This window comes from Sceloporus occidentalis, unplaced genomic scaffold (genome assembly GCF_023333645.1).
Source record: "Sceloporus occidentalis isolate IW3139 unplaced genomic scaffold, rSceOcc1.0.p SCAF_5, whole genome shotgun sequence".
Taxonomy (NCBI): Eukaryota; Metazoa; Chordata; class Lepidosauria; order Squamata; family Phrynosomatidae; genus Sceloporus; species Sceloporus occidentalis.
Genome location: NW_028316985.1, coordinates 44,604,620 through 44,620,439, shown reverse-complemented (window position 1 = coordinate 44,620,439; position 15,820 = coordinate 44,604,620).

The window sequence follows — 15,820 nt, the reverse complement described above, 5'->3', positions numbered from 1 at the left end:
AGGATTCCATAGGATGCAGCCATGGCAGTTAAAGTAGAATCATAGTGCTATAATCATGTAATGTGGAAAGACCCTAGGAAGACTGAAGAGTGATCTCCAAAGAACTGAATTGTGACTTTTGTAATGTTTCCATTACACAGAGATATAAAAAGAATGTACCATTCTGTCCCATGTAATTATAATGTACATCACTGAGCAAGAGACCCATATTCTTTTTAAATGTTTTTGGAATGAACCACCCTGTAAATATGGATCTGCTACCCCTTATCAGAGAACAAAGCAAAGAGAAGCTGTACACATTTCATTCTAAAACCTAAATGGTTGCAACTGAAAGGGGAAAAAACAGGTAGAGCAATAACCAAAGTCAGGGGGAAATAGCAATTCTGTTGCTGAAATGAACTGAAAAATCTTCCATCATGAATCTGCTCATAACCTGGTGGGTGGCAGCAAGCAGGAGAGGTCTTTTCCAGTTGTGGAATGCTCTCTTATGGGGAGTCCAACAAGGTTCATTATTATAATCTTTTTAGCATCAGGTTAATATGCCTCTCTACAGTTGACAGGCAATTAATTGAATGCACTTGGCCAGTTTTCAAATAACAGTCTAGGGCCAATAGATAAACCTTATAATTTCCATTGGAGGAAGCGCTCTCTCTCTCTCTCTCTCTCTCTCTCTGTGTGTGTGTGTGTGTGTGTGTGTGTGTGTGTGTAATTGTTTTAGTTTATATATATTTTATCTGTAAAACATCAAAAAATTTTAAGCCATCTGAGAAATAGACAGTACTCTTTCGAGGATGTTACTCTATGGTTCACCCCTTCTGTTAATGACCTTGCAATGTTTATGGATCCCCCACTCAGCTGGCCCTGTTATTGTATTGTTACTGTTTTTAAATGCTGTTTTTATCGTTTTTTACTTCGATGTACTTTTGTCTAATCTGTGCACCGCTTTGATCATTGGAAAAGCGGGATAAAAATAAATTATTATTATTATTATTATTATTATTATTATTATTATTATTAACAATAGAGGAGAAAGTTCTTGTCCAGGTTTGAGCAGTGACATAAGATTGCACTGTTGACTGGTAAGTGGCTGTGGATTCAAGATGTTATAGGTGAGTTTGACCCCTTACTAACCATGTCCTGCACATAACTCTAGAGAACTCTGAGAACTCTGGAGAACAGCTCTGTCACTGGAATGTATCAGTAGCAGGGTTTTTTTTTTTTTTTGGGGGGGGGGGGTTGAGGGGATTACACCAGTATAGCTGGCATACTTGCAGCTCAGCTGTTTTATAGATATTGTGATATATGTATTCGGGGTGGGGAGTGTAGCAAACATATTATTGTTGCATATTCTAAAATTAGAATGATTTACAAGTAAAACACCCAGATCTCTGCAATGGAAACCAACCTCGGGGAAAACTGAATGCCACTCAGCACAAGCTCAGTCATGCCTTAAAAGCATACTGTATTTGGAATGCATTCTCACAAGACTTCACCCTGTGAAAACAGAGATTTGAAGCAGAAAATCTTGTTTTTGTAAAGACAAATACTTAACACAGTGATCTTGGTCTTGCTGGGAGGCACAGTCATCTCACAAAGGAAGACTCTACTACTTGAGAGTCTTCAAAGATGAGGAATGGTGACACAGTGGCACCGTAAAATGGGTTACACCCTCTTCTCCGCACTGTCGTCCCAGTCCAAACTGGAAAGGGGACAGCTGTAGTTGCTTTTTTCCGTGAGAATTTAATATGACCACAACCAAGCACATTATTTAGCACAATCAAATTGACAAGACTTTTGTTTTTACTTTGCTGTTTCCATGCTCACTCGAGTGCACCAAAATGCCAGGAAATTGCAGCCCTGTCCTTAACAATTGTGTTATTTAGGCAAAATGGATAAGTACCATCTGAGAACAAAGACAGCAAAATGCAGGCCTAGGACTAACATCTTCCATTCTTTTTTCTCTTGCATGGTTTTTAACACCTTGCCTTATGAAGAAGCCAGTGGAGCTTTGAAAGCTTGCGACATGTATATTGTGCATATTGGTTGGTCCATTAAAGGTATCATTATTTGGATGTTATTGGATAAGATATGGTATCCAATAATGTGGTGAGTTCTAGCTTCCTCACTGTCTTGGAGCTGAATATCAGTTGCAGAGTTGTGGTCTAAAGTCTACGCCTGAAAAACTTGGAGTGTATACAGCTTAAGCTCCCATTCCATATCACAACTGCTAACCAATACAGCCCACATAGTCATCTAAATAAAACACTGCACTAGTACACTGCATAGGGAGTTACACAATGTGTTCCATTGTGCATTCCAGATTCAGAGTAGTGTTGTTATAATAATTTTCTGCACCAGGGCTCAGCTCTGTATTATGCAAATCATGAAACATGTGCAGAGTGGAATTTTGTCCTGAGCCATTAGAATACTTTGCAGAGTAGGTTTTCAGATCTGAGACTCTACCTTCTTTGCACAGTTCTTTAGAACTTTTTCTATAGAATTATTTTCTCTTGTACACAATTTATGTAGTTTTAATTAATCAGCTGATCTTTCAGTTCAGTTACAATATACTCTACTATAAGTCAACTATAAGTCGAGGGCAGGCCAAAATTATGGATTTTGATATGACCTGAAGATAAGTCAAGAGTAAAAACTATGGGCATGTAACAAAGGATCTAAAGGAAAACAATGCCAAAGAACTTACACAATTGCTGAAGGTATTAACTGTGTTCACATAGAAGGATGGATGGATGGATGGATGGATGGATGGATGGATGGATGGATGGGAGAACAGAGTAAGATCAGTGCTTCCAGGACAGATTACATTCTTGCCTTTCACCAAGGGATGTTTTCTATCTTTATGAGACTTAAGGTACAGTACTTACATTGACTCGTGGATAAGTTGACTCAGATTTTGGCGTCAATTTTTGGACTAAAATTTCTAGACTTATACATGAGTATATACAGTAAAACTAGTGCAACTAAGATTTCCTTAACTAACTCAACGCCATCGGGCCTGAAGAGGAAGAGCCCTCCCCTCCCTCCTTCCAATTGTCATCTTCTGGCCTGGGAGGGAGTGAAAGGACAGGCCCAATGCCATTGGGCCTGGCCTCGATTAAGAAAAAGAGCCCTCCCTCCGGTCCATCTGCCTTGGTCCAGGCCTCAGAGGGAGAGAAGAATGCTGGACCTGATCCCCCCCCCCCTCACCATTCCCTTCTCCTTTTGTATCGTGTCTTTTAAGATTGTAAGCCTGAGGGCAGGGAACCATCTATTATCCCCTCTGTTGTAAGCTGCCTGGATTCCCAGTGATTGGGCGGCATATAAATAAATCCTATTATTATTATTATTATTATTATTATTATTATTATTATTATTATTATTATTATCTGCAGCTCTAATGTTTTGTATACCCAAGATAGCTGGTGTATGTTGTGTGTGTGTGTGTACGTGTGTGTAGGTGGTATATAGCTAACCATTTTCCACTTCATTTTCAAATTTGACTACAGATTTTAGCTTTGAACATGCACATTTATGGTAGGGAATTTGGGGCATAGTTTTTCTTGGAATAAGGTGCCCATACAAACATCCCTAAATGGGGGTGGGGTGCTAACTACTGAACCATTGAACTATGTTTTATGTGCTCAACAAGCATATGCTTTAAGGAGGATTTGTTTATGGAAATGTATTCTATTTTGCATAATTAATAATAATATAGCATGTAGCTGTTCATTCTGGACTGCAGCACTATAATCTTGACATTATATCTTGTTAAGGCTTGTCACACATCATTTGTTCCACAGCCAGAAGCAAATATCACATACACAGCAGAGTATTTGTTGTGAAAGTGGTAAGCTGATACCTGTGATGTTGGAATTGTTTTTTATTGTCACAATGTATCTCACAGAATAAGATGACTTGCAGAGTTTCATCCTGATCCAAAACAATTACATAGCAGGAGAAATGGTAAAAATGTCTATACAGTCACCCCTCCGTTTTCATGGGGGATCCGTTCCGAACCCCTCCCCCTAAAAATGCAGATAGGCTTTAATGGGGGTGCGTGTGTGCTAGTGCACACCTGTAACACACACACCATTTTAACCCCCTCCATTTGGTCCTCACGAGTAAGTGAGGGTTGCAGATCTGAAGTCTGCAAAAACAGATTTCTACTTCTATCACAATAAAAATGACAATGTGGCATAAACTTGGAGCAAGTTTGTAATATGATAATTCCAATGGGCTGGGCATGCACCTTTATTCACATTCTAGACTCTGGTATCTGTAGAGTCATTGTTACTCAGTTTTAACATTACATCATTTCTTAATATATAAAAGAAAGGTTTATAGGACATTTTAATCAAAATGTTTTTAAGAGAAATTAACTTCATGTTGAATATGACACTGAATTAATGAGGAATTGGTTTGATGATCCATGCTGCCTTGGAGTGTGGTGGAGTTGCCTTCTTTGGAGGTTTTTAAACAGAGGCTGCATGGGCATTTGTCAGGAGTGCTTTGTTTGTGTCTTCCTGCATGGCAGGGGGTTGGACTGGATGATCCTTGTGGTCTCTTCCAACTGTTTGATTCTGGGATCTGTTATGTGAAATATTCTTAACCAGTAAAATGATTCTTAGCAGCATAGTTCTTATAGCAAATAACAGGCTTCCTTTTTTCTTCTGACTGTGGTTTAGAATTTGGAATCTAGTCAATGAATAGGAATGGATGCATGGTTTCAAATCTATGGGAATTTAAAAAACAACTAGATGTTTTTCTAAGCTGTAAGTGCCACACATCAGTTGTACTTCCTTCTGTGCAGTCTCATGGGAACTGATGTCAATAGAGACAGGATTCAGTTTCTTTTTTCATGAACTAAAAGCAGATGCCTTCCTATAAAGGCTCACCTTTGCGTTTCATTATCTGTCACAGCTTTGATTGGTTGACTTTTACAAAAGTATGCATTTGGCCTTGTAAAGATGGCTTCTGTTTTTAACTTTTTCTTCTCCTTAAGGCTTAAAATAAATATTTGATCATTTTCTGAACTGATTGGATTTTATCATGTGTATTTACCCCATCAAAGTGCGTGGACTTGAATACATTTCAAGAACGTTATGTGACAAAACTCCTGGTGTTTTTAAAGGGCAAATCCCTTATTTAAAAAAAGCACAGAAATCTTGAAGAACAGGCACAAATTTTTAATGCAAATTACACATAAGAAGCTACACTTTATTTTTCATATGCTGGTCTGGTATTGTTTAGGTGGTGTTATAGACAGCAGGAAAGAGATATCAATTTGCTGTGGAGATGAATAACATGAGCATATTAAATGGGGTAAAAGTCCATGAAATTAGCCCTGTGGCAGGAGAGAATTGGATGTCACAATATCATGACAGCCAGACATACATAACATTTTCTTTAAACTTCATGGATCTCAAAGCTGGATGGCTTTTTGGCTCTGTTATGTAATAGTCCAAACATCTCGATATCGTTATCAATCCAGATACAGTTTGATACTGTCCTCAGATACTGTCCTCAGGCTTCAGTCTGGGTTCATTTGTCTGCTCCGCTCACTTCCCAAAGCTGCCCATTCAAGCCTCATGGATTGAGTCTTTCTACTTTCCATGGATTCTTTTTCAAGATATGTAATCGCACCCCAAGTCTCTAAGGGCCCAAACAGACAGGCCAAAATAAAGCTGCTTTGGGTGACTTTGGAGGTATGCTGTTTAAATGATGCATGGGTCCTAAGAGGCTGGAAGCTGCATCAAAGCCACGGTCCAGTCCTAAGGAGTAGAGCGCAGCTTTGGCGCAGCTTCTGGTCTCTTAGGACCCATGCATCATTTAAATAGCATACCTCCGAAATGACCCGAAGCAGCTTTATTTTGGCCTGTCTGTTTGGGCCCTAAGTCTGCTATCCCATTTCACTCCTCCAGTTGGTTAGTTTTCTGCAGTGGTTGTTTGGATGAATTACCTGTGTGTGTGTGTGTGTGCTCTTTTATGTTTTTTTTAGTAAACGTTCATACAATTTCACATGCCTAGGGTCTCTGTCAGTTATTACCAGTATAGCTGGTGCTGGATCCTGAATATTATGTTATGGATAGATTGCTACGGTCTGGGAAGGTGCTACTAGCCCCACATGTCTAGGATAACAGTCATTCCATAACTTAGCCATATACATGGAGGGTGTTATATAAGTTTTAAAACATGCTCTTTATTATTTCCCTTTCACCCTCCAAATGAGGTCAAATTTAAAAAAAAGTTGAGTCAACTGAGAATTATAGGGAAATGTCTAAAAATGATCTGTTTCATGAAACTCAACTATAGTTATTACATTATTTTTCTGCCAGTAGCCTTGATAAAGAAAACTAAACTTTCTGCAGATTAGGTATTTTAACAAAGGCAATTCTCTCTCCCTGGCTTAGCTAAGAGCCAAAAAGAGTGGTTCCTTCTTGTTCTGAATTGACAGAAGAATTAGATTTGCAGGATTAGTCTTGGCTCCAGTACAAGTATGCTTTAGAGAACCACCCATGTAACATAAAATTTAAGGAGAAGTTGTATGGTAACATATATATCATGGAGCACTGAAAGCAGTATTTTGTCTTAAGAATTTGAAAACATTAAATATTGCCATTGTATGCATTGCACAGGTAGGTACTTCCCCCAACTCCTATAACAGCATTGTCTGAAGTACAAAAGGAGAGAACTGGAATTACTCTGAGCTGGATTTTCAGGATTTTTGCAAAACTTAGGGGCTAAACAGACCTGCTTGAAGCGCCAGAGTGGGGGCAGTGTGGCGACGTGGGGTTTTGACATCATGTTTCCTGATACCAGTGTCATGCCGGCATCACATCACACACCCAACCACATGGTGGGAGACATTACAGCACTCCGTTGGCACAGCATTTAGACAGCTGTGCCAAAGGAGTGCCGAAAAGCCACCACCGCAGCAGCAAGGGTGCCTTTTTGCCAGCACTTAAAAGAGTGGCATTTTGCCATTCTTTTTAGTGCTGGCAAATGCCAGATCGGGGCCATGGCAGGTGGTTGCCGCAGCCCTGATATGGTGAAGAAAGGAGTGATGGGACACCACTTCAAAGCAGTGGTCTGTTTTGCCCCTTAGTTTACTTTTATTGGCCAATGTCATCATTTCTATAAACAGTTAACAGTACCTGATCAAGCCTGCATCTACAGAGATGTTTCCAAACTAAAGTATTTATGTATCACTAAGTGCTGTAGCAAGAAGAGAGATACAATTATATCAGGAAACTGCAATTGAGAATGAAACAATGGGAACAAAGAGAGAGAGATAACCCACTCTTCATTCCTGCACAACCTTGAACGTGAACTTTGATTTCCAATCTTGTGTGATATTGTCAGATCATCATATTAAATGTTAGCACAGGTCTTACATTAATCGGATTGAGAGGAATCAAACACTGATGCTTGAGCTGAAATGTAATCACATATTCTCTTTGATTATTTATCTTGCATCTAAACCCACACATCAAATGTTTTATTTTTAGTTAACATAAGGAACCATATGAATATTATTTATCAGTTTACCTCCCATTCCAGCCACTGAATATTGAATAAATAAAATAGATATTTAGCTGTTCCACTTCCTCCAGCTATGATGGAGTAATTTAAAAAAACCAAATATTCTGACACATCAAATGTAATATTTTACATGAACACAGGATTAGTCATTTAAAGAAAGATGTCTATAAACATTTAAGTTTTGTATCTGAAGATTGTAGGGAAGAAAGCAGCTGATAGTTACATTAAGATAAAAGTTGTTTTTAATCTTAGCTAAATGGTGCGCAAAGGAATTCCAGGAAAAAAGCACCATGTGCTTTACAGATTATAGCAAAGCATTTGACTGTATAGATCATAAAAAGCTATGGAATGCTCTCCAAGACATGGAAGTGCAAATATACTTTATAGTCCTAATGAGAAATCTGTGCTCAGGACTAGAGGCTACTGTCAGAACAGCATTCAGAGAAACAGATTGGTTTCCAATTGGCAAAGGGGTCAGGCAAGGCTGCATTCATAGGATTCATTCAGACTGGCACATTTGCGCTGGAGGGAACTGGGTACAATTGGGGGCCCTCCTCTCAAATGCCTCCGGAACCAAGTGCCCACTATAAATACCTCAATTGGGGGATTTAACCCCAGAACACCATTGCAGCTCTTTACCCGGTTTAAAAGGAAGAGTCCTCTGCTGTCAATCAAATTAGTTCCGCTTTCGTAAAAGGTGACGTTTCTTGTAACCATTGGCTAAGCGGATGGGGGCTTCCCCCCTCCTTTTTTAAAAAAATCTGGCGGGCAGGGTGCGCAGATGCTGTCAAATTTAAAAACCTCTGGTGTGTGTCTTGTGTGTAGCAAAAGCAAAAGCATTCAATTAGTATCAATTTGCCAAATTGAAAGGGAAACATTTGTAACATTGGCATTGTAGCATTCACATTTTAAACAAATAATTCCAGGAGCAAGAGGAAATGAAAGGGAAATGTAGCTCAGGCATTCTAATTGTAGCATCCGCATATAACACAAATAATAATAATAATATTAATAATAATAAAGGCTCTTATAAGGTGCTATTCCAGGAGCAAGAGGAAATGAAAGTAGCACAAGCACACACACATTCTATGTCACCCAAAAAATCATGTGCATAGACTGTCAGAAATAAAAAATAAAAATTCACAGCCCGATTTCCCTTGCAATCCTCCTCCTCCTTCTCTTTCTGATGCTGCCCTCCATGGTCCCCTTCTCTCCCCTGGCTCCTGCCTCCTCCTCCTCCTCCTCCTGATGCTGCCCTCCATGGCCCCCTTCTCTCCCCCGGCTCCTCCTCTTCCTCCTCCTCCTTCCGATACTGCCCTCCATGGCCCTCTTCTCTCCCCCGGCTCCTGCCTTCTCCTCCTCCTCCTCCCGATGCTGCCCTCCATGGCCCCCTTCTCTCCCCGGCTCCTGTCTTCTCCTCCTCCTCCTCCCGATGCTGCCCTCCATGGCCCCCTTCTCTCCCCCGGCTCCTGTCTCCTCCTCCTCCTCCTCCTCCTCCTGATGCTGGCCTCCTTCTCTCCCCTGGCTCCTGCCTTCTCCTCCTCCTCCTCCTCCTCCTCCTCCCGATGCTGCCCTCCATGGCCCCCTTCTCTCCCCCGGCTCCTCCTCCTCCTCCTTCTGATACTGCCCTCCATGGCCCCCTTCTCTCCCCCGGCTCCTCCTCCTCCTCCTTCTGATACTGCCCTCCATGGCCCCCTTCTCTCCCCCGGCTGCTCCTCCTCCTCCTCCTCCTCCTTCCGATACTGCCCTCCATGGCCCCCTTCTCTCCCCGGCTCCTGTCTTCTCCTCCTCCTCCTCCTGATGCTGCCCTTCATGGCCCCCTTCTCTCCCCCGGCTCCTGCCTTCTCCTCCTCCTCCTCCTCCTCGGCCTCCCGATGCTGCCCTCCATGGCCCCCTTCTCTCCCCCGGCTCCTGTCTCCTCCTCCTCCTCCTCCTGATGCTGGCCTCCTTCTCTCCCCTGGCTCCTGCCTTCTCCTCCTCCTCCTCCTCCTCCTTCCGATGCTGCTCTCCATGGCCCCCTTCTCTCCCCCCGGCTCCTGCCTTCTCCTTCTCCTCCTCCTTCCAATGCTGCCCTCCATAGCCCCCTTCTCTCCCCCAGCTCCTGCCTTCACCTTCTCCTCCTCCTTCCGATGCTGCCCTCCATGGCCACCTTCTCTCCCCCAGATCCTTCATCATCCTCCACCTCCTCCTCCTTTGCCTCGATGAAGGGGAAAGAATGCTCTGCCCACTGCCCTCCCTCTGACCTAAATCCCTCCCCGGAACTTGACCTGATCATGACCGGGGGCAAGTTCATATTTGCGGAACCCGGGTTTTTGCAAAACAGATGGCTTTTAACCCGATTGCAAATGACCTGCGCTAAGGGGCATTTGCCATGAAACGCTTGTGCATGCCTTGAAATGGATTGTGACAGATTTGGGGCAAATATGAACTTCACATGCAAAAATCAATTCCTGATCAGGGTTAAAACATAGTCTGAATGGCCCCAAAGAATCATGGCTGAAATCACCCTATTTGTTCAACTTGGGTGCAGAGAATATTATAAGAAAAGCAGGGTTAGACTCAGAAGGAGGAGTGAAGATAAGAAGAAGGAACATCAACAATCTAAGATATGCAGATGACATCATATAGTGGAAGACATCACAGAATGAGAACAATTACTATGTAAGGTAAAAGATGAAAGTGCAAAGGCAGACTTAATGTTGAAAATAAAGAAAACAAAAATAATGACCACAAAAGAAATGCATAAATTCAGCCTAGCCAATGATGAAAATCAAAATAGTTAAAGAGTTCTCATACCTAGGATCAAATATTTATCAGAATGGTGACTGCAGTCAAGAAATCAGAAGAAGACTAAGAATAGAGCTATGAAGGAACTAGACAAAATCTTAAAGTGTATACATTTGAGCACTAAAGTCAGAATCTTCCAAGCCATTGTATTCCCCATCATCATGTACAGATGTGAGAGCTGAGCAGTGAAGAAAAAGGTCAGAAAAATCAATTCATCTGAGATGTGGTGCTGGAGAAGAATGCTGAGGATACCGTGGGCAGCCAAAAAACAAACAAATGGGTCCTTGAACAGATCAAGCCTAAAATCTCCCTGGAATCCAAAAAGGATCAAATTGAGGCTGTCATATTTTGGCTAAGGCCCATTCCGCACGGGCGTAAAGTGCGTCCTGGGGACGTACTAGGGTTAGGGAAAGTGCGTGCCTTACACACGCACCTAACCCTAGTACATCCCCAGGACATACAAAATGGCGGTGCCCATTCCACACGGGGGCCGCCATGACTACGTCACTACCACACCACGTCTAAACGGGGCGGCGTGGAAGTGATGTAGTGGGGCCGCATGAGGGTGCCTGGTGCGCCCTTTCCGCAGCCGGAGCTCCTTCCATGATTTGCATTGCTGGCGCAGCCTCTACACAGCTGCGCCAGCGATGCAAATGAGAAAGGGGCCGAGCGGCCCCTTTCTCTTGGTCCCCGCTGCCGTTGGGTGTCCTTGGGGCATGAAGCCCCAAGGACACCCCTTTCCAGGCCGCAGGGAAGCAGCCTTTTGCCACTTACCCGTGGCCTGGAAAGCGGCGGATCGGGGCCTCAGAGGCTGCCGCTCTGGCAGCTGAGGCCCCAATCCGGTGGGGAAAGGTGTGCCTACAGGCCGCCCCAAAGGGGCGGTCTGTAACACACCTAAATAATGAGAAGGAATGGATCACTAAAAAGAAAAAAAAAAGATGGATGGATGGTAGTACAAAGAGAGGAAGTGCTCATGCCAGATGGATGGATTCAAACAGGGAGGTCACAGACTTGAATTTGCAGGACCTAAACAGAGAAGTGGAGGACAAAGAATTGTGGAGAAGTATCATCCACAGGGTTGCACTGAGTCAGGTCGACTCAAAGCAAGAACAAATTATGTATTGCCAAGTGATTTGTTTGATAAAGGTGTTTAAAACTTTATTGCAGCATTAATTCATGTTTTTAAATATAAAAGAGCTGTGCCCAGCATTTAATGGAAGTCACTGACAGAAACAAAAGTAAAAACTCTTGTATCCCATCCCTGTTACCTTCCATGTGAAGTTTAGGATTGTAACCAGTGTTTTAAGGCAGATATTTTTATGTGAGCCCTTTTGGCAGGACATTCTCAAATTTGTATTAAAATATATCCTAGTTTTGCTTGGCTGTGATTGTCCAGAATTTCAAATCACTGTTTAATCATGCAGTTATTGACCATTTCACATTGCCATCTCAGCTTCAGCATTTCAGCACAACCATCACTCCATCCAGCCCAGTATTGTCTATTTTAACTTGAACTAGTACTTTTCGGTATACACAAATAAATGTACCACTGGTAAACAGACTTGGGGGTGGACTGCAATGCTATTTTTGAGTCCCTCGGAGGCTACTTAGCACCTCCTAATTTATTTTTTATTTTTCTAAGAGTTCATTTGCAGACAGTTGGTGTCTCATGGGTGTGAAACATCCCAGGGAAACAGAAAAAACAATAACATGGCTTAGAGTAAGGGATGGGTGGCAGCCTTCTTTGGACATTTTTTCCTATCTCCCTGGGATGTTTCCCACCCAAGAGGCACCTTTTTTCCACTAGTTTGTCAACCAGGTTGGAGAAAGCCCCCTCCTGCACATAGCCTGGATAGAAGGAGAGCCAGAAACAGCAAAAATGTCAATTTCCACTTTACTTCCTGGTTGAAGGGCTTTTAAACAAATTAAAATATTCAGGGGTGGTATTTGAAAGGGAGTGTAAGGTCCTGTATTTGCCTCCCAAAGTCAACAGTTGCCCACTTCTGCTTTAAACAGACCACAGCCAAGGGCACGTTCCCATAGTACAAAAATTATTTCAGAGGATTTTTCATTACTGGCATCTTCTCACACTATCATCAGTGTTTGTGGTTCCCAACATAGTTAGAGGGTTGTTTTTACTAGGTCCCCCCCCCCAGAAACTCATTCATATTCGAAATATTTCTTAGATCTGTCTAAACACAGTTTAGTCATCGGTGCTGCAGCAGAAAAGACTAGACTCACTGAAATCAGTCAGAGCAAGTATGTACATAAAATAAGTAACAGGCAGCTGTTCCTTCAGTGACCAGCCCTTCTAGTTACTCTTCACTCTGTAGGTAGACCACTTACAGAGAACATAAGCAAGACGGATCAAGGGACATCTGCTTTTTGCAAGATCAAGCAGTGCCTTACCTGCCTTATCTCTGGGCAGTATAGTAAAGATGAGTAGGCCCTGCTGGATCACCAAAAGGAAAGGTAACACAAGCCACTCAGGCTTTATCTGCAGTGCAAAAATAATGCAGGTTGAAATCACTTTAACTGCCAAGGCTCAAAGCTATGGTATTCTGGGATTTGTGGTTTTGAGATAGCTTTTGGTCAGAGAGTTCTGGTGCCTTAACAAACTACAAATCCCAGGACCCTGTAGCATTGAGCCATGGCAATTGAAGTGGTATCAGGCTGCATTATTACCACAGCATAAATGCAGCCTCAGTCTGTTGAGGGACCACTTTCTAGCTCTGCTGTGCAACAGGTGGGTTTGACCTCAGTTCTCTACAGCTGCACCTAAAGAGAGCAAGCTCAAGCAAATGAGAGTTTTGCAATTATGTGGAAAGACTGAGTAGGTGCTCTACTCCTGAGAAACTATCCAGGGGTAGCAGTGTTGGCCATACAGTACAGTAACATATAAAATCCACAAAACAGTGATACTTTTATTGGGCCAACCAAAATGTGCAATGTACATATTGCAAGCTTTCAAAGCTCCACTGGCTTCTTCATGAGGCAAAGGTGTGAAAAATCATATGGGGGGATTACAAGATTAGTCACAGATCTGCATTTTGTCAAGATGTTGTGGAGGTTGTTTTCAGTTCAGATGGTATGGAGGGATATTCATGCAGACAGTCTCCTCTTCCTTCTGGCCATTCTTAAAATTCAGGAAATAAAATGTAAATTCTATTAGCAAGACAAAAAAAAAATATTCCACAGGAAAAACTGCCACCACCTGTCCCTTTGCTCCCTACATGGGAGAGGAGTTGAGTAGGAATTTGGGTCTCCATGGGCCTCTGCACCAAATAGAAGAAAGAGCTGTTGAGAAAGGGAATACCTGCCCAAAAAGTAGCTTGTTGTTGTTAACTGCCCTCTAGTCAACCTCAACTTGTGGTAACCTTGTGTGGATAAGACATCTCCAACACCCCCGGTTTTCCACTGTTCTGTTTAAGTCTTGCAGATTCATGCCCATGACCTCCCCAATTGAGTCTAGTAATCTGGCATGCCATCTTCTGTTCTTTCTACTCTCAACTATTCCCAGCATTATTATCTTTTCTGAGTTGTGCCCTCTCGTTATGTGACTAAAGTATGACAGCTCCAATTTGATCAGCTTGGCTTCTAGGGGTATTTCAGGCTTGATTTGTTCAAGCACCCATTTGTTTGCCTTTTGGACTGTCCATGATATCTTCAGCACTCTTCTTTCTCCAGCATCACATCTCAAATCAGTTCATTTTCATTTTATCTGTTTTTTTCACTGTCCAGCTCTCACATCCATACCATAGTGGTGGGGAATACCATGGCTTGGACGATTCTTACTTTAGTGCCCAGCTCTATATCTTTGCTCTTTAGGATCTTTCCTAGTTCTTTGATGGCTACCCTTCCCATTCTTAGGCGGGTTACAGACCGCCAGAAAGTACGCGCAGAGCGCTTACTAGGGTTAGGAAGGGGTGGTGCTTCCGCACCCCCCTAACCCTAGTACGCGCTCCGTGCATAGAAAATGGCGGTCATCACTACATCATGACCGCGCAGCCTCCAAATGAGGCGGCGTGGTTGTGACGTATTGGGGCCGCGCCAGGCCGCCTAGGGCGCCCTTTTTGCGGCCCCGGAAGGAGCTCTGTATCGGAGCTCCTTCTGGGTTTGCGTCGCTGGGTGCAGCCTTCAGATGGCTGCACCAGCGACGCAGAGGAGAAAGGGGCCAAGCGGCCCCTTTCTCCTCCTCCCCGACGTCGCGGGGTGTCCTTGGGGCCCCAAGGACACCCCTTTCCAGGCTGCGGGGAAGGGGCCTTTTGCAGCTTCCCCACAGCCTGGAAAGCGGCGGATTGGGGCCTTGGAGGCTGCCGGTCTGGCAGCTGAGGCCCCAATACAGTGGGGAAAGGGGCAGGTGCACGCCGTCCTAAACAGGTGGTCTGTAACCCGCCTTAGTCTTCTTATCTCTTGACTGTAGTCTCCATTCTGTTCAATGTTTGATCCAAGGTACGAGAAATCTTTAACTACAGTTTTGCCTTCCTCATTTGAGGCTTTGACTTTTGCAGATGTGATTAATTTGTTATCTCTAGGACCTCCAGCGCAACTCTGCCAGAAGTTGATTCCTAGAGAAAACACTCCTTGAGGCATTTGCAGATCCTCTAACACAATTTTGTGGTCACCTTCAGGAAGATGACTACAGAGTTATGAGGGAACACCTACAGATTCCTAGAGAGGTGTTCTCTCCACTAAAAAATATAGTGGTTTTTTATTTGCGGTTTTTCCGCTTTCACAGAGGTCCTGCACCCCTAACCCCAGCAAATGTGGATAGCCCACTGTATTTCAATTTCTTCATTGTCTAGGTTGAATTTATGTAGGTCCTCCATGGTCATTATTTTTGTTTTCTTTGTCTTCAGCAACAAGCTTGCCTTTGCATTCTCTTCCTTGACCTTCCTCAATAACTGCTCCAAGTCCATGATGTTTTCTGCTAGTAATACTGTTTGTTGTTCTGTGTGCCTTCGAGTTGTTTCCAATGAGGATATCACACAGGACGGGAGGCTCTCAATTTCGAAAGAGAAGATAGCGAGGTCAATTCGAAAATTCACGCAATTACGTGATTACTTATCACACCTTAAATTTGCTGTAATGGCCTCCCCGAACACAGCTGAGATTCTGTCCGAAGTAGGCCATCACATCGGTGGGTTCTTAATTGTGAGTTGGCACCCTTGCGCATACTCAGTGAGACTCCAGATGACTGGAGCATAGCATATTTAGGTGAGTGAGAGAGAGGAACCAAGGAACCCCACAATTTACAAAAGAGGTTGGGGGGGGGGGGGAGAATGGTTGAAAGAACATGCTCTATTCACGTTAAAATGAGCATATATTGACTCTTGTCACATTAAAACGTGAATATAATCATTATCCAATAGCTCCCGGTCCATGCCTCTTAATTAGCAGGCAGCTGCCCCCCCCCCCCCCAGCAATGCTGAAGGACAAGCGGAAGCAAAATTGAAGCAGAATTGCAGTGTGGCTTCATGGGAACCCCCCA